Here is a 19,863-nt window from a genome sequence, read left to right on the forward strand (position 1 = left end):
AAAAAAAAAATAAAATAAAAAATATAAATAAAAATAAAAATGGTATTGATAGTGGGGGATAAAAAACAACTCACTTTTTATGTTTTACTTTTTAATCACAAATGAGAAGGAGAAAAATAATGGTGAACCGTTGGAGATAAACCCTATAATATAGGTAACTCGTTGACCTTTCTCTTGTCTTGCACATAGGTTTGGCTCCTCACAGTTTTCATTACTGAATGAATTACAGTCAAATTACTTTTTATTTACCCCCCTCCAACACCTGCTGCAATACAATCAAAGCCATGTGAACACAAACTCATGAGGATATGCCATGTGGGGACACAAGATGAAAGAACTTTGGATTTTAGTTGGTGAAGAGACCAGCACCTTAAAAACATGTGCTATTCTATAGAAACAAAAGGTGACAGATGACTCACTCTAGGCAAGTAGGAAGAGTAAGAGAATGCAGTTCTTACTTGCAAGTAGAAATGATATTGAGAATAGGTGTAGTCTTAGTGGTTTCTGGGAAAATCTCCAGCCCATTCATACTGCTTTATGTTTATCAGTGGCATGTATGTCACCTTTTGTAAAGCTGTAGGCTTTGCATCTATATTGGGAACCTCCCACCCTGAAAATGTAGGATGATTTATAGGAATAGAACTTAGTTTTCAATAAATATAATAGAGTTTATACATTAAAATGAAAATTTTCTTTTTAAATTTACCATTTAGAGGGGTTTTGCAATTATAGTAGTATTGCTACTATGAAATATTTCCCAGATTTTTTTTGCAGTATTCCTCAAGATAATCTTACACTTGCAAATTTCTTATTGTATGGGAAATAACTTTTTATTTTATAAATAATTATGTAATAATTTGTGGCTTGTAAAATGACAATTAAAGTAATTACCACTATGATTTGATCAAGATGCAGTATCAGTATTGAAATTAGTCAATAGCATCAGGAGGTGGATACACATCTTCTGTGTATAATAAAACATTTATTTTAGTATGTGTGTGAAGTGACTAAATGTAGTCACTTTATTTTAGTATCACAATTCAAAAGAAAATAATTCAACCATGTGATATTTTGAAGATCCTGAAGGTGATGAATAAAATATAGACACAACATTGTATTTGCAATTCTTTTCATTATAAATCAAATTAATAAGCTAATGCAAAAAAAAATCTATTTGTTTAACCCCTTAGCATGTTCCATTCATTTTGCTGCTAAGGCTATAAAATACCATCTTATGAGCTTTTAAAAACACCTCCTAATGACACCTCAGAGACTAAGATTACCATAGACTGGTCCTTTCATGCACAAAATTGTTGGTGCTAACTCTCTCTTGTGAATAAGACATGGTCTTTCTGTTGTTTTTCCAGCATTGGTGCTGTACCTCAGACTTTTGATAACCTGTTCTGTCTCTTTATGAACTACAGCACACATTTTTCAGAGAGCTGTTGAACTATATGTGCCTATGCATAGCAAATTGAATTACACAGTATCATGCAACAGTTTGGTACTAAATTTCTATTAGAATATCTGTAATGCCTATTTGAGCACAAAGCCCACCACTCTTCAATAAGATTACATGCAGCAGTTTGCCCTTCTGGGATACTGTGATGACCAATAGAAGAGTGAGACAGGAAAAATCTAATACCTTTTAATGGAGGGATATCTAGGTTAATCATGTAAATCATGAGTTCGTAAATTCATATAAACCATGTAATCATGAATTAGTACTTTATTTCTTATAAAAAGATAAGAAAATTTCTTGATAGTATCCATTCTTATAGTTAGCAGCTTATAGAAGAAATTCAACCAATAGGGGAAATGCATTGACAAAAAGATTAATATTTATAAGCATCTTAGTTATTGTATTTACCTTATATATTGGGCATTTCCCCCCCCAATTTATCCTTTAGATAATTTCTATAATTGTAGGTTTAAGTATTTAAATGCTTTTCCATAAAATTTGGAATTTAATGTAAAATGTCATTTTAATTTTTCTATAGATTTTCAAAATCCTGGTGATAAAAAACTTCATCTAAGAAATAATCCTGATGGCTGGCTTAGTCATTTAAGTCTGACTCTTGATTTTGGCTCAGGTCATGACCTCATAGTTTGTGAGATGAAGCCCTGTGTCAGGCTCTGCACAGTGCAGAGCCTGCTTGAGATTCTCTCTCCCTGTCTCTCTGCCCCTACTGCCCCCTCAAAAGTAAATAAATGCACTTTAAGAAAAACTTCCTTCAGGGAGAAGAAAAGCATATGTCAAATTGTCTTAAGTATAGATCTTTCAGGCGAAATGCACCTTTCTTTTGACTCTGTCAAGAACTTGAATAAATCAGAGATAAGTGGCTAAAATGTCAGTACCCACAAGGGCTGAGAAGAAACTACTACTTTTCAAGTCAGTAAAATATTAACCATAGTACTACCAGTTCTTCATGTATTAATATGGGGAGGAAAATCATACCTTCATAGTTACTGAAAGAGATTGTCAAATTGCCAGGAGACTAGAACTATTTCATAAGATATTAAACTAGGTGATATAAATTATCTTGCTAAAAGGTTTTAAACCTCTGTTTATTTATAGAAATAATCCTTTCTCCTGTGCTTCATCAATCACTGTTTCTAAAACACTAACCATTTGGATGGCAATTCAGATTACTACTGCTTTTTAATATACATTGTTATTTTAAATCACCAAAATGTGTTTTGGTGAATTTCAATAGAAAATAATTTTCTAGGCTCTGTAAGCAGAGCTGTTAAAACTATGAAATTTGCTAAACCCAGCAAGATAGCCTAGGGCTAAAGACACTTGCTGGGTCATTGATCAACAGTGACAGCAAATGGTGACCTCACACCAACAGAATGTAAACTTCCAAATTCATTGATAGCATTCCTGACTTGGGGTAAGAATTTATGTTCTCTCTCCATAAACTGTTTGACATACATGATGAATAATGGCTAAGGTAATAGAGCAGCATAGCTCTGATGAAAATGCAGTTGGGTTTAGGTTAAGTCTGGCTTTTTTTGAAGGTTAGTATAAATGTCTTGATATACTATAAAAGAAAAGTTACTAGAATTGCCTTGCTTTTCTTAATTTAGGAAGGAAAATTAATTTTACCAGTCATTTAGTGAAAACAATATTTAGCTTCCAATTTGGCTTTTCTTTTTAATTTGACAAAATGTAGTTTTTAACCATTAGAGTTTCCTGTACTGTGTGTGTGCGTGTGTGTGTGTGTCTATTGTTACTAATTTTGAAAATGAGAGTTTAGCTACTATTTCTGGAAAAAGCCTTAAGAAGATTAATTTTTATAATGCTTGTATGTACTTGCACTATTTATTTATTTATTTATTTTAGAAGAGGATACAATGTTAAAATTTTCAAATTGGTGAGTCTTCAAAATTTTCCACATTGCTGTTTCAAAAGAATATATTTTCTTACTTCAAAATAGTCTCTTTTATTTATTCATTTTAAATTCTTCTAACAACATGTGAGTTATTGCATTCAATTATGTAATGTAACCATAGATCCTATTATATGATATGTTATAGTAAAAACAGGTAAATCAGATGAGATTCATAAAAATATTAAGGGAGTCAATATAATTGCATGTACATAGTTACAAAATTATATACACCTCTTATTGAGAAATTGTCATAATGTAGAATGCATTTTACTTATCTTACAGCATTAATAACATCTTTGCAAAGCTGAAGTTTAGATAGGTCCATGTTACTGAGTTCATGTTAGGCCCTCTGTTTCCTTACAGATGAGGTCAGCCTCCAAAGGACACAAGCATAGTAAGGGGCATATCTATTTAAATACAGGCTATAAAAAAGTCAGACAGTATATAATTTCTCTGCCCCAAACTTGTCTCCCCCCCCCATTTCATATGAAATAAAATCCAAAGACTTCAATGTCTCTTAATGGCTTGAATGTTTTGCTCTCTCTCACTCAGTCTGATTCAGACTGACTAGTTTCCTTGCTCATCCAAGAACACGCCTCCATACGTCTCGAATGCACCCCCTCCAAATATGTACAAAGTCTGCCTCCTCATATGATTTAGGTCTCTTCTTAAATGTCACCTTGTTGAAGAGTCCTTCCCAGACCACACTATATTAAATAGCACTTTTTGTAGATTATTCTCAGCATGACTATCATATTTGGTGGTGCCAGTTGTGCCTGACGGATGGGAAACAAGCCAGGGCTAAGGGTTGCTCTTGCTCCGTTGGCCAAGTCCTATTCTCTAGCTCCATGGTAAGTCAACCCAGAGGAATAACACCTTTTTAAAGTTTTTTTGCTGAAAATGTGAACATTTATAAAACTCCCAAAGAGGCCTAGCAGTAGCTACAAACCTGAAGTTAGGTAGATAAATAGATAAATACATCCATACATAGACATATATACATGCAAATGTGTAAATATACACATATATGAAATATATACATATTTCTATGTAAAAATTACACATATTATTATGTATATAATCTTTTTTCCCAACCTTCCCATCTTCCACCACCTGAATGTAAGCTTAATTATAATAGATTTTGTTTTTTTCTCTTCTGAGTCACCCAGCCCCTGGAATAATGCCTAGCACACAGTAAGGAAAAAATATATGCATCATATATATAAATATAAATATATAATATAATACATAATGAATTAACAGGGAAGTCAGTAAATGAATTAGTTTATGTGTGTATTGGAAAGAATGTCATGGATGGGTCTGAGCATAGAAGTTCAAATATTATTTAAGATTTCGAGATGCTGTTGTAAGATTTATTTTTTTAAATCTTGTTTTATTTATTTTCTTAAATAGTTTATTGTCAAGTTGGTTTCCATATAACACCCAGTGCTCATCCCCACAAGTGCCCTCCTCCATGCCCATCACCCCCATTCTCCTCTCCCCCACCAACATCAACCTTCAGTTTGTTCTCAGCATTCAAGAGTCTTTCATGGTTTGCCTCCCTCCCTCTCCCCAACTATTTTTCCCCTTCTCTTCCCCCATGGTCCTCTGTTAAGTTCCTCCTAATCCACCTATACATGCAAACATATGGTACTTGTCCTTCTCTGCCTGACTTATTTCACTCAGCATAACATCCTCGAGTTCCATCCATGTTGCTACACATGGCCAGATTTCATTCTTTCTCATTGTCCTGTAGTATTCCATTGAATAGATAAACCACATCTTCTTGATTCATTTCTCACTTGATGGAAACTTAGGGTCTTTCCATGCTTTGGCTATTGTTGAGAGTGCTGCTATGAACATTGGGGTACATGTGCCCCTATGCATCAGCACTCCTGTATCCCTTGGGTAAATTCCTAGCAGTGCTATTGCTGGGTCATAGGGGAGTTCTATTTTTAATTTTTTGAGGAACTGTTTTCCAGAGGGGCTGCACCAGTTTACTTCCCACCAACAGTGTAGGAGGGTGCCTATTTTTCCACATCCTTGCCAGCATCTATAGTCTCCTGATTTGTTCATTTTAGCCACTCTGATCAGCATGAGGTGATATCTCAGTGTGGCTTTGGTTTGTATTTCCCCGATGATGAGGGATGCTGAGCATTGTTTCATGTGTCCGTTGGCCATCTGGATGTCCTCTTTGGAGAAGTGTCTGTTTATGTCTTCTGCCTATTTCTTCACTGGATTATTTGTTTTTTGGGTGTGGAGTTTGGTCAGTTCCTTATAGATTTTGGATACTAGCCCTTTATCTGATATGTTATTTGCAACTATCTTTTCCCGTTCTGTCGGTTGCCTATTAGTTTTATTGATTGTTTCCTTTGCTGTGCAGAGGCTTTTTATCTTGATGAGGTCCCAGTAGCAAAATCATTTTTGCTCTTGATTCTCTTGCCTTTGGGGATGTGTCAAGTATGAAATTGCTGTGGTTGAGGTCAAGGAGTTTGTTTCCTGTTTTCTCCTCTAGGGGTTTGATTGTTTCTTGTCTCACATTCAGGTCCTTTATTCATTTTGAGTTTATTTTTATTTTTTTTAATGTTTTTATTTATTTCTAGGAGAGAGAGAGACAGACAGCATGGGCAGGNGACGCTTAACCGACTAAGCCACCCAGACGCCCCTCATTTTGAGTTTATTTTTGTGTATGATGAGAGAAAATTATCTAGTTTCATTCTTCTGCATGTTGCTCTCCAGTTCTCCCACACCATCTGTTAAAGAGGCTTTCTTTTTTCCATTGGATTCTCTTTCCCTCTTTGTCAAAGATTAGTTGGCCATACACGTGTGGGTCCAATTCTGAGTTCTTTATTCTAGTCCATTGGTCTATATGTCTGTTTTTGTGCCAATACCATACTGTCTTGATGATTAGAGCTTTGTAGTAGAGGGTAAAGTCTGGATTGGTGATGCCTCCCGTTTTGGTTTTCTTCTTCAGTATTACTTTGGCTATTCGGGTTCTTTTGTGGTTCCATACAAATTTTAGGATAGTTTGTTCTAGTTTTGAGAAGAATGCTGGTGCAATTTTGATTGGGATTGCATTGAAGGTGTAGATTGCTTTGGTTAGTAATGACGTTTTAACAGTACTTATTCTTCCTATCCATGAACATGGAATTTTTTTCCATTTCTTTTTGTCTTCTTCAATTTCTTTCATAAATTTTCCATAGTTTTCATCATACAGATCTCTTATATCTTCAGTTAGGTTTATTCCTAGGTATTTTATGTTTTTTGTACAATTGTGAATGGGACCAGTTTCTTGATTTCTCTTTCTGTTGCTTCATTATTGGTGTATAAAAATGCTGTTGTAAGATTAAAACAAAACAAAAGACACAAGGAATAATTATTCAGTTTAGATGTTGGGTTAATTTAGAAAAGGTAGTGTGTTATGTGTTTATTGAATGTGGTTGAAAAAGAGAGATTTTAGCTATCTTTAGGCTTCAGTTGCCAATGTTGATTCAAGGTAATTGCTTTAAAAAATGTCCTGGGGCATATGGGCAGCTCAGTCCATTAAACATCTGATTCTTGATTTCTGCTCAAGCCATGAAATCCCAGTTTGTGGGTTGAAGCCCCTGATATTATAGATTGCCAAATCAAAATATAAAAAGTCAAGTGATTTACTAAATTTACATAAAAAGTAGGGAGCAAACTGAGTCTTTTGACCACAGCATAATTCTTTCTCTTTGATGGAACTCAAAGCTTTCTCTTTGATGGAACTCACAATTTGCACAAAATGTTTCTCGACTCTAGAAGCACAGCCACTTACTTCATCTGTTTTTCCAACCTGTGATATTTGGAGAAATAAAAAATCGTGTTATACAATTAGGAAACCACTTTCCATGGCCACTCTTCCCATCCCATCTGTTTACCATCTTGATAGTGACAGCCAAGAAAGTGCCAAGAAAGCTTTTTCTCTTCACTATTGTTTATTTCTTGGCTTCTATATTTTTAAAAACAAATATAATTGAATCTTTTTTTTCCTGTTTTACTCTTTTGCTGTGTAGTGAAAACTACCGATCTTGCGTTTGTCAGCACAAATATTTAGTTGGTAATCTCTACCAATGGTGTCATCTTTCAGACTGAAACAGAGCGATATATATTTGGCTGGGATTTTTCGAGAGCTGTCTTAACCTTCTCTCACCTAAGACGCACGCGCGTGCACACACACACACACTCACACACACATTACTCAGCACTCAATGGCACTCTCACTATGAAAAAAATCCCCTTTCTTTTGGAGAGTCTTAATAAAGAGGTTTCATTCCTTTGTCTCAAACTTTATGATTGACAATGAAGGACTAAGTCATTTCTTAAAAACATGGGAGAGTTTTTGTATACATAATCAGTCAATCTAAAGAATGATGTTATAGATAGCTAAACCAATGTATAAAAAGCTCAAACGATTTGCCAAATTTACAGAGGAAGTAGGGGGTAGACTGAGGTTGGCCTAGTCTACTATTCTCTTGACCATAGCATAATGTTTTCTCTTTGATGGAACAAATGCTACTACTCACAGTTTGTAGAAAAGTGAACAGGAAGGTTAACCCTCATTAACCAAAAGCTTTATCAGAAGAGCGTGATTGGCTATAATAAGTTTTCCTGATCTGATTTTAATTCGAAATCACATACTGGCCAACCATGAAGCTTTGCATCAGTTGCAGGAAGAATGGCTTTTTGGAGCTATAAATAAGGCCTATTTACACCACATATGCAATTATGTGCTCTCTATTACTAATTCTTAAACATGCTAGGTTTTCAGTTGTCCCTAAATAAGTTGCATGATTTAGCTGCAATATTAGCTGCAGGTGCTGAGGAAAGCAAAGTTTATCACCCTATTAATCCCACAATTAACTCTGATTACATGACATACTCATTGCAGATGGAACCCCAGAATGCGTTCGATTTGTTAATGGCCAATCTCATTATATAAGTAGACATTATCATGCCTGAAGACGACATGGCTACTACATATGTTTCGGTTTAGAGAAAAGGTAGTTGCCTGATTCAAATGAGCAGAGTCTTCAGCAACAGAAGATATAGGTACACCATATGAAATCAATGTGATTTCCAGCTTTGCAGCTTTCACAGCAGTGTGCTGACCCTCACAGCTGCAACCACATAACCACTGTACTGTAGAATGCTAAGTCAGACCCCACTCCACCCCAAAAATTGCAGCTCTAGGAAGGAAGAATATAAGATGTCCTAGGTGAATTAGATTACCAATATAACTGGTTTTGTTCTGAACTTTTATCATTTTGTCAAATGCCTTCAAATACTATCTTCACTCTCCTACATTGGATCTCCAAATCATAAACTTGCTCCTTTTATGAGAATATTTTTCTTGTTTTTAGGATTATGCTTAGTGTGATTGGTATTATAACAACTGAGCATAGTACCTGCCTTATTCCATTTGATTTTTTGATGTTGTTGCTCATTGTTAGAGAAATAGACATTTGTTGACCCAACCTAAACCATGCTATCAGAACAAAGTTTCTTTTCTTTTTTTTTTTTTTTACAAATAGTTTATTGTCAAATTAGTTTCCACATAACACTCAGTGCTCATCCCCACAAGTGTCCTCCTCCATGCCCATCCCCCCCCCACATCCATCAGTCCTCAGTTTTTGTCAGCATTCAAGAGTCTCTCATGGTTTGCCTCTCTCCCTTTCCCCCACCATTTCCTCCCTTCTTCTCCCCATTGTTCCTCCGTCAAGTTCCTCCTAATCCTCCTATACGTGCAAACATATGATATTTGTCCTTCTCTGCCTGACTTATTTCGCTCAGCATAACACCCTCAAGGTCCATCCATGTTGCTACACATGGCCAGATTTCATTGCAGAACAAAGTTTCTTAGTTTGATTGTCAAACGTGTAGGTAAGATTAAGTGCATCCCACAGTTTTGGAATTTCAAAATGATTTTATTTTTTTGTTCTTAAGAGAGAATTTTCACTTCAACTCCTTTCTCCTGCTATATTGGATTTGCCTCTTTTGCATGTAGAGAATGAGGCACATTCCTAATTGCACCACATTCACACCCATTACTGAAAGCCATTGAGATTGGCAGAGTGTGATGCTGGATCTCTTGACTTGATGAGAAATGAGCCCAGTGAGACTAAGAGCAGATATCCCCCAGTAAGAGGAATTAGACATGGTGGTCAGTGAGTCAGAGTTTGGTTTACCAATATTCCTTTTACTTCCACCAACTTTGCTGGAGTAAATTCATGAGTCAGTGCAAAGTGTTCATTCTTTATTTATTTTATACCTGCTGTCTTTAATCATTGAAAAACAGCCATTTTCACACTTTGATAGCTAGTGGAGTTAAGTACATATGATTACTGCAAAGTGGCAAAATGAGCTATGTGATTGACATCTCCCAGATCATTTCCCAAAATATGTACATGTATATGTATATGATATATATATATATATACATATAGTAGAGATGTAATAAAAAGCCTACTACATTAAGAGCTAGAAAATCTAGCTTCCCTACTCACAAAACTGTGGCCTTTTCCAAGTCAACTTAATCCTAGACTTAAGTTTTCTCATCTGTCAAATGAAGAAATTGGGTTGGATCTATTCTTAGAGGAAAGATAAATAAATAGATTGATCAACCACAACCTACATGACAATATACAATCATGAACAAATCACAAATGGACTGCGTTTTTATTGGGGCAAAAATCTAAACAAACCAACAGATACATACATGGTAAGAGATGAAAAGATAACAAAGTGAGCTCTCTTTAAGGAGGTAATGGCTAAACAGAAATATGAAGGGGACAACAGTTAGAGAAGTATGGAAGGTGAGGGCCAGTGGAGTATGTTAATTGGTCAGTTTGAGGAAACAAAAGAGGCCTTTGTTGTTGGGAGAGTAGTGAGAGAGGAGAACAATGCAAAATAAAAATGCTGGAGAGGAGGAAAAATTCCTGCAAAGCTTATGATCCATGCAAAAATGTTTGAAAATAAGCACAGCGTGATGCAGTGGAAGAGTCTGAGGTAGAGAAGTATGGATGTCCAAAGACATTTAAACATTTTTATTTATTTATTTATTTTGAGAGAGAGAGAGAGTGAGAGGAAGGGCAGAGTAAGAGAGGAAGGGCAGAGAGAGAATCCCATGCAGGGTCTCCACTGCCAGCACAGAGCCTAATGTGGGGATTGAACTCATGAACCATGAAATCATAACCTGAGCTGAAACCAAGAGTGGGACGTTTAACTGACTAAGCCAACCAGGATCCCCTAAAAACATTTTAAAATAGAAAGTTAGACAAGGAGTTCAGAGAAAGACTTCATTAGAAGTCAGGGAGAAAAGAGAGCAAGGTTAATTAGTGGAAAGAGAATGAGTTAGTGTAAACATTTAGCCAAAAGATCAATAAAAACTTATAGAGATAGACAAATCAGAGAGCAGCTGTCAAAATTACGGAGTGATATTCATTTTTTTCAATAGTGAGAATAAAGGGAAGCCAGTGAAATTACGGTGCTTTGAAAACTGTGAAAATACTAGCACCAGTTGCCTTGACACTGAGGACCCCATACTTTAAAAGTAATGATAGAACAAAATAAAAACCAAAACAAAAAACAAAAATGAAGCAAAGTTCATGAAGGAAATGCTAATTAAAATCAGAGATATATATAGGGTCTGGCTAACTTCCCCTTGGGAAATGTGTGTGACTCAAAAATGATATCATAAGGGAAAGAAATGCTACTTTGAATAAGAGTTAAATTGAATCTTCTGGGGTGCCTGGGTGGCTCAGTTGGTTAAGTGTCCAACTCTTGATCTTGGCTCAGGTCATGATGGAGCCCTGCATTTGGCTCTGCACTGACAGTGTGGAGCCTGCTTGGATTTCTCTCTCCCTGTTTTTCTTCCCCTCCCCACCCCCCTCTCTCTCTCTGTCTCTCTCTCTTTTGTTGGCTCAAAAGCTTCTAATGGTACTGTGCATCTGGTGTTTCTCAGACTGGTTTGTTCTTAACCAATGTCAATAAATCTAGGGGTTGTAATCTCCTTCACCAACTACCTCAAACCCACCTCTAGCAAACTGACAAAGAAATTCTTAAAGTCACTCTACTGTATCATGCAGAGGTATCAACTGGGGATAGGAAAATACAGATTCTAGGTACACATGTTTGAAATGAGACCTGAAATTCTACATTCTTACAAGCTTCTGGGTGACATTGATTTTGGTCCAGAAACCACATTCTGAGTGACAGAGTTAGGGAGAGTGAGGAAGAGGTAATGAAGAGATAGTAAAATGGCTATTAGAATATTCAGATTGGAAATCACAATGTTGTTTTTGACTAAGGCAATGGCCTTGAAAATTAAGAAATATAAGCGAACTGGAAAATATTCTGTAGGTCAAATTAGCAAGATTGGTGGTAGATAGATGGAAAGGAACAAAATTAGGGTAAGAGCCTTAAGTTTCTAGCTTAAGCAGGTGAGTATATGTGTAGTAACTGGAATAAATCAAGTTAAATGAAGTGTAAAGTCATTTCTGACTTTATAATCTGGAATAAGTTACTCTGAGACTTAAGTACTTTCTGTGAACTCAATATCTTTGCAGATGGAGTGCTACACAACTATAGAAAGATGTTACAGTGCAGATTACCAGCATGGTTTTGGAGTCAAGCAGATTTGGGTTTTTGTCCTGTCTCTCCCAGTCAATAAGCCTCTCACTTTTCTCACTCATATAAACTGATATTATAATATTGATAAATTAATTATAATATACTATCTGCACATGGAATTTCAGTGAAAATAGACTGAGAAAATGTACAAGAATGTTTTAGCCTATTGGCCAGCACATGATAAGTGCTGCCATTGTCTTCATTATATTATTGTTATAAAACAAGCTAATAATAGCTTTCTTTAAAAACTAAAAAAATAGTTCAAAATTACATATTGTTTGTAAAGTTGAATTAAAATATATAAAACATGAAAAAGTGACTATAATTTTAAAAAGGGAGATAAATACCTGATTATCCTGGTTTCCTTTAAAAAATATCTTAATGTTGGAAACCAATTTGACAATAAACTATTACAAAAGGGTAAAATAGAATAAAATAAACTTTGCACAATAAATAAATAAAATATCTTAATGTCTCCATTACATACATGAATTGAAATTAGTTATTGTTTTCCCTGTTACTTCATTACCACCTGTAAAAATAAATAGAATTAACAAAGATAATTTTCAGGACATCGATTTTCTCCCCTGTGTGTTAGGGCAAGGCATTTTCTCTCTTTGTCTAATCTTTTCTCTGTTTCCCTTCCTCCCTTATTCCCTCCATCTCCTGCAACAAGGTTGGAATATATTTGTGTTACCTAGGCTATCACAACAACCTAATCTTAGAAAGTTCTTAACTAATTCTTCTAAATGAGAGAATTTACACATGTCTATTAAATGAGACAGGATGAAAGCCCTTATCCTGTTCACCTAAGTGACTATTTCAAGTCCTATAAGTTCAGTTTTATAGGTGACAAAGACAGAAAAAACTCCAACAGACTTGGATTTCAGTGGTACAGTCTTAGAAGATGCCTATGGTATAACCAAGCGATTAACTTAAATAACTCCTAGTGTTTCAGAGACTCTTTCACTCACACATGTAAATAAACATCTTAAATACATTGTAAGCCATTAGAACATTACCCATTAGAGTATAGCCAAGCTAACTTGCTGAATAGAGAGCTTTGTTACTAAGGGATGTTATGTATGATATTTCTATTGATGCATTTGGGTAAAGATTTTATTATTAAAGGTTAAATATACATTTGATTATTCCTGTGATCACAATTTCAGCTTCAGAGGTGCTTTGTGGTGTAAAAAACCTCTAATTAGCCTCAGTGTGATGTACAAATTGGACTCTTAAAACTAGTAGTGCAACATGCTACTAGATGAGTAAGAAAATTATTTTTACAGGTCACTACATTTTTTCCTTTTAAGTATCTTGTTTATCCATTCCTATAATAGGGGTTCAAATGTCTCAATACTTGAGAAAATATCCACCATACCAAACAGCCATCCACTGCCCTGGTCACTTTCTGTGGAAATGTTCAGAGGTATAAGGGTTAAAGGAATTGGTTATTTATGTCTACCATGAAAATCATGTTTGCTAAGTAAAAGGATTTCTTATCAATTTGCTTTTGTAATTACCATTTTATAATCAAATTATAGTCAGACAAGTAGTTTTGGATTGAGGCAGAATTTATAAACTCAGAAGTCACTACTATAAATCTGCTGTTGAAATAATTGAGTACCAACAGTATAAATGCCTTTCAGAGAGTTTTCATATCACATGAAGCATATTATATTTTTAGAATATTTCTTTAACCAAAGGAAACACATGGAGAATGAGAGGAAATGGATATCCATTTGTGTCTTTGCTTACTTCTCCCACGAAATCTTTTGGATTACTCAGTTTAAAAACATAACTTAAAAAATCTTGTAGTAAGAAGTAGCTAGGGGGCTCCTGTGTGGCTCAGTCAGTTGAGCATCCCACTTCGGCTCAGGTCATGATCTCACTGTTCGTGGGTTCGAGCCCCGCATCAGGCTCTGTGCTGACAGCTAGCTCAGGACTTGGAGCCTGTTTCAGATTCTGTGTCTCCCTCTCTCTCTGACCCTCCCTTGCTCACTCTGTCTCTCTCTCAGAAATAAATAAAACATTAAAAAAAAAAGTAGCTAGGATTCACCTTGATTTTATGTGTAAGTCAAATACAATAAAATTAACTTTTAGTGATATATTCTAAACAAAATGGATTTGAATTTTACTCTTCTGTGTATTCAGAAAGAAGAAAGAAGTTGGAATTCACCACTGTTTTATTTTGTTACATTTTTAATGAAGGATGATTATAGAGACATGCATTTTAACAAAGATTGAAGCTCGTTTAGTTTTAAAGGCCTCATATTTCATAATAGGAAGACATTTTATAAGACTGTCTACATTAATGGCATAAGGGAGTTCTGTTATAGAAGCCAGAATGTGGTAGTACTTTCATGTTTTTAAGATGGAAAAAATGATCTGGATTTTTTCCCCCTCATTTCTGACTCCTTAGTGAATCAGTTATCAAAAATCTCCCAACAAATAAGAGCCCTGGGCCAGATGGCTTCCCTTAGGAATTCTACCAGACTATTAAAACAGAATTAATACCCATTCTTCTCAAGCTATCCCAAAAAATAGAAATCGAAGGAAAACTTCCGGACTCATTCTTCGAAGCAAGCATCACTTTGATTCCCAAGCCAGACAGAGACCCAGCAGAAAAAGAGAACTACAGGCCAATATCCTTGATGAATACGGATGCAAAAATCCTCAACAAGATACTTGCAAATCGAATGGCAAAGGAAACAATCCATAAAACTAATAGGCAACCGACAGAATGGGAAAAGATAGTTGCAAATGACATATCAGATAAAGGGTTAATATCCAAAATCTATAAGGAACTCACCAAACTCCACACCTGAAAAACAAATAATGCAGTGAATAAATGGGCAGAAGATATGAACAGATACTTCCAAAGAGGACATCTAGATGGCCAACAGACACATGAAACGATGCTCAGCATCCCTCCTTATCAGGGAAATACAAATCAAAACCACACTGAGATACCACTTCACACCACTCACAGTGGCTAAAATGAGCAAATCAGAGGACTCAAGATGCTGGAGAGGATATGGAGAAACGGGTACCCTCTTACCCTGTTGGTGGGAATGTAAACTGGTGCAGCCCCTCTGGAAAACAGTGTGGAGGTTCCTCAAAAAATGAACAGTAGAACTCCCCTATGACCCAGCAATAGCACTGCTAGGAATTTACCCAAGGGATATAGGAATGCTGATGCATAAGAGCACATGTACCCCAATGTTCATAGCAGCGCTCTCAACAATAGCCAAAACATAGAAAGAGCCTAAGTGTCTACCAATGGAAGAATGGATCAAGAAGATGTGGTTTGTCTATACGATGGAATACTACATGGCAATGAGAAAGAATGAGATCTGGTCATGTGTAGCAACATGGATGGAACTTGAGGGTGTTATGCTGAGCGAAATAAGTCAGGCAGAGAAGGACAGATACCATATGTTTGCACGTATAGGAGGATTAGGAGGAACTTAACAGAGGACCATGGGGGAGAAGAAGTGGGGAAATAGTGGGGGAGAGGGAGAGAGGCAAACCATGAGAGACTCTTGAATGCTGGGAACAAACTGAGGACTGATGGGTGTTGGGGGGAGGGGGGACTATGGGCATGGAGGAGGCACTTGTGGGGATGAACACTGGATGTTACATGGAAACCAACTTGACAATAAACTATTTGTAAAAAAAATAAATTAAAAAAAAAGATACTTGCAAATCCAATCCAACAGCACATAAGAATTATCCACCAAGATCATATTTATTCCTGTGTTACAGGGCTGGTAGAATATTTGCAAATCAATCAATGTGATACATCACATCAACAAAAGAAAAGATAAAAACCATATGATCCTGTTGATAGATGCAGAAAAAATGCATATGACAAAATACAGCATCCCTTCTTAATAAAGACCCTCGAGAAAGTCAGGATAGAAGCAACTTACTTAAACATCATAAAAGCCATCTCTGTGAAGCCCTCAGCTAACATCAACCTCAATGGGGAAAAACTGAGAGCTTTCCCCCTGAGATCAGGAACACGACAGGGATGTCCACTCTCACCACTGTTGTTTAACATAGCGCTGGAAGTCCTAGCATCAGCAGTCAGACAACAAAAGGAAATACTCCCCCAAGCCTCTTGTACCTCTTGTACCAGAAAGACATAATACAAAATATAACTTATACTACTACTGATCCTCGGTAAAACCTTCTACTGTCACACTTGATGAGACAAAATTGTCAAAATAACCAGTGCTCAAGTTATTTTGGTTTATTCATTTTCAAACATGCTTTATTTCACTCTCAATTAAATTATTAAAAATTAATTATATATTTTATATATACAATATGCATGCTTTCCATTCTTGTTAGAAAGGGTACCATTAAGCAGATATGTTTAATGATCTTGCTTATTATGTTACTTCCATTTATAAGTATATTCAATCTCACAGATAAGGTATGCCAATCATTTTACAACAAAGCTTGTTTCTTCTCGTCTTTTACTTCAAATTCTTCTGTGTTATAACTCATATAATATTTTCTTTTTTAAAATGTTCATTTATTTTTGGAAGAGAGTGGGAGACAGAGGATCTGAAGTGGGCTCTGCACTGACAGCAGAGAGCCCAAAGTGGGGCTCAAACTCACAAGTCTTGAGAATGACATCAGTTGATGGCAACTTGAGCTGAAGTTAGATGCTTAACCAAATGAGCCACCTGGGTTCCCCTCTTATATTATTTCAATGCTTAAGTTTCTGGACATGTCTATGCCACTTTGTAAAAGTTATTCTTAGGCTAGTTCTGTGAAGTAAAAGTTAATAATTACTTTGTGCCATTTAACAAATATTGTATTGATTACATTTCACATGCCAGGTTTTGTTGTTTATACTAGGGTCAGTAATCAAGGCAGCTGTAATTCCAGGAGAAGTTGCTGCGTGTAGTCCCTACCATAGAGCAGCTCAAAGAATACAGATTTTAAAGAAGGACCCTACTCTTGGGAGCTTCAAATGCACTAAGGGCCGTAAATCTACTTCACATGCCATTTGTGAAGGAAAAGATGACAAAAGAACACAAAAACAACACTAAAAATTTACCAGCAATGAAAAATGTTTTAAACAAATCATCTGCTTTGATTATTTGAGAAAAATACCATCATCACCCTCATTCTTTCCTTTTCCTGTGCTGTCATAGATATTTTCTTTCCAGTCTAAGCCTTGACCTCTACACAGGGGAAGTGTGAAAATCTAATTAATCAATACAATTGTTTGTGACTAATTATTAAGTCTAATAATGTGTATATCTTTTTAAAGTCTCTCTTTGAGTAAAATGTGTTACCTTATAACAGAAAATGATTGGATACTCAAGAGTGGATATAATTTAAAAATATATATTTCATACAAATCTTTGATTTGAATTCTTAAAGACCATCTTCCTGGCCCAATGACAGCTATTTTTATTTAGTGTTTGTTGATACATAGAGTCTTTTATTAAATGCTTTGTTTTTAAAAACAAAGGACATAAAATACAAAATTCTTAGAATCAAGAAATCAAAGCTAAAAATAACCAATTATTATTTTTTCCATCCCTTAATGATACAGATTTTAATTTTATTAAAATTTCCATCACAATTTAAAATAGCATAAGTCAGGGGCGCCTGGGTGGCTTAGTCGGTTAAGCGTCCGACTTTCGCTTGGGTCATGATCTCGCGGTTCGTGGGTTCGAGCCCCGCGTCGGGCTCTGTGCTGACTGCCAGCTCAGAGCCTGGAGCCTGTTTCAGTCTGTCACTCCCTCTTTCTCTGACCCTCCCCTGCTCACGCTGTCTCTCTCTCTCTCCTAGAAATAAATAAAAACATAAAAAAATAAAAAAATAAAAAAAAATAAAATAGCATAAGTCAGAATGTAGCTCAGTATTGGGAATATTTGCTTTAAGTCCTATTTGTTATTTGTGTCTGTAAAAGTTTCCTTGATATTAAATATTCTCTTTCCATTTTTTACATATAATTTCCCTTTTTACTTTTAATTTTTTAATGTTTATTTTTTTATTTGGAAAAAGAGAAAGAGTGAGCAGAGGAGGGACAGAGAGGGAGAGGAAATCTGAAGCAGGATTCTCAAGAATCCCAGAAGTGGGGCTCAATCTCATGACCCTGAGATCATGACCTAAATTGAAATTAAGAGTCGGATGCTTAACCAACTGAGCCAGCCAGGCACTCCTCCCTTTTTAAATTTATAATAATGTTTCCTTTCCTTAAATCAAGTGATGGCATTATTTTTGAGGGCAAATGGGTCGTTTTAGACCTTTTCTACAGAGTTAAGTTCTATTAAAGCACCATTTTATTCAAAATGGATCTAATTTTATATACTGAGAACACCAATATTCAAACCAAAATAGTACTTTATTTATTAAGCCTACATTGGATGTCTTCTGTATTTTCTATTAATGGCTAAGAATATGAAGAGTACTAAGACATAGACCCTTTCTTAAGTTTGGTTTAGTAGAGAGAGAGGTAATTAAAATACATACATGTAGTAGCACTGTGTTATAAATTAAGGCAACTTTCATTTTTGCATCTCTAGCCTATACTTTTACCATGAATTTCAAACTTATATGTTCAGCCACATATTAAATATTTCTATACCTGCAGATTGTATAGTTACCCCAAGCCAAGCAATCACTGAAGCTAGAAACCTGAATGTCTTTCTCCCTCTTCTCTTTCTGTCCTCCTTCCAAGCCAGCTAAATAATCATGAAGTCTTACTGATTATTTCTACTGAAAAAATTTTAATATATCCACTCTTCTACATTTTTGCAAATTTCTAAGTGGTATCCCTATTACCCATCTTGTCCACTGTAGTGCAGCTACCATATAGCTACCATTTTAAATAGAATATTGTTTCTGAAATGTCACTGGCTCTTATAACCTATAAAGTTATAATTATTTATAAAAGGAAAAATTGCTCTCCATGATCTGTTCCTAACTTTATCTCCATCCCCATTGTGGACACACTTGACAAAATTCCAGCAGTACCAAAATGCATGTAGTTTTCTGAATACCTCACAGTTTCCTACCTCCCTTTGGGTCTTACATGATGTGTATTTTCTTCTTTCCCATCTGATTAGCTTTTATTCAATTGAGAGATTCATTTCAGCCAGGACTTCTTCTAAGAAGCCTTCCTGATTAGTTGCACCCATATTGATTTAGGAGTTGCAGGCTGATCTCCATTGCACTTCCGTATTGTTTTATTAATGTCCTAGGATTGCTGTAAAAATTATTACAACATTCGTGGTTTAAAATAATTTAAATATATTTTTTCACAGTTCTGAATTCCAGCCATCCCAAATTAAGTGTTGGTAGGGTCATATACCTCCAGAAGCTCCAGGCGGAATCTGTCTTTTGCTTCTTCTAGTGTCTTGTGGCTGCTGTATTTCTTGGCTTCCCTTGATTTGTGACTGCATCATTACAATTTCTATTTTCTGTTCAAATTATGTTTTCTCTCTGTGTCTATTTCTAATCTCTCTCTGCCTGTCTCTATAGGAATACATGGTCTACCCAGAAAACCCAGGATAAGCCCCTCCTCTCAGGATTCTTAACTTAATCACACATCACAATGTAAGTTAATTACTCTGGGTTCTAAGGATTAGAGAGTGAATATATCTTGGAGGTCAATTTTTCCACTTACCATAATTGTTTTTGACAACCTTACCTAATAGACTGTGTCTCATTCTCTTTGTGTTCTCATTGCCAATCATATACTGATTGGTTTGTGAAATATGATGCTTTGGAATAAATGAATGCCAGTATGTCTATTAGAAGTTAACTAAGAATATGG

The sequence above is a fragment of the Crocuta crocuta genome, unplaced genomic scaffold (genome assembly GCF_008692635.1).
Source record: "Crocuta crocuta isolate KB4526 unplaced genomic scaffold, BGI_CrCroc_1.0 scaffold457, whole genome shotgun sequence".
In the NCBI taxonomy this organism is placed as follows: domain Eukaryota; kingdom Metazoa; phylum Chordata; class Mammalia; order Carnivora; family Hyaenidae; genus Crocuta; species Crocuta crocuta.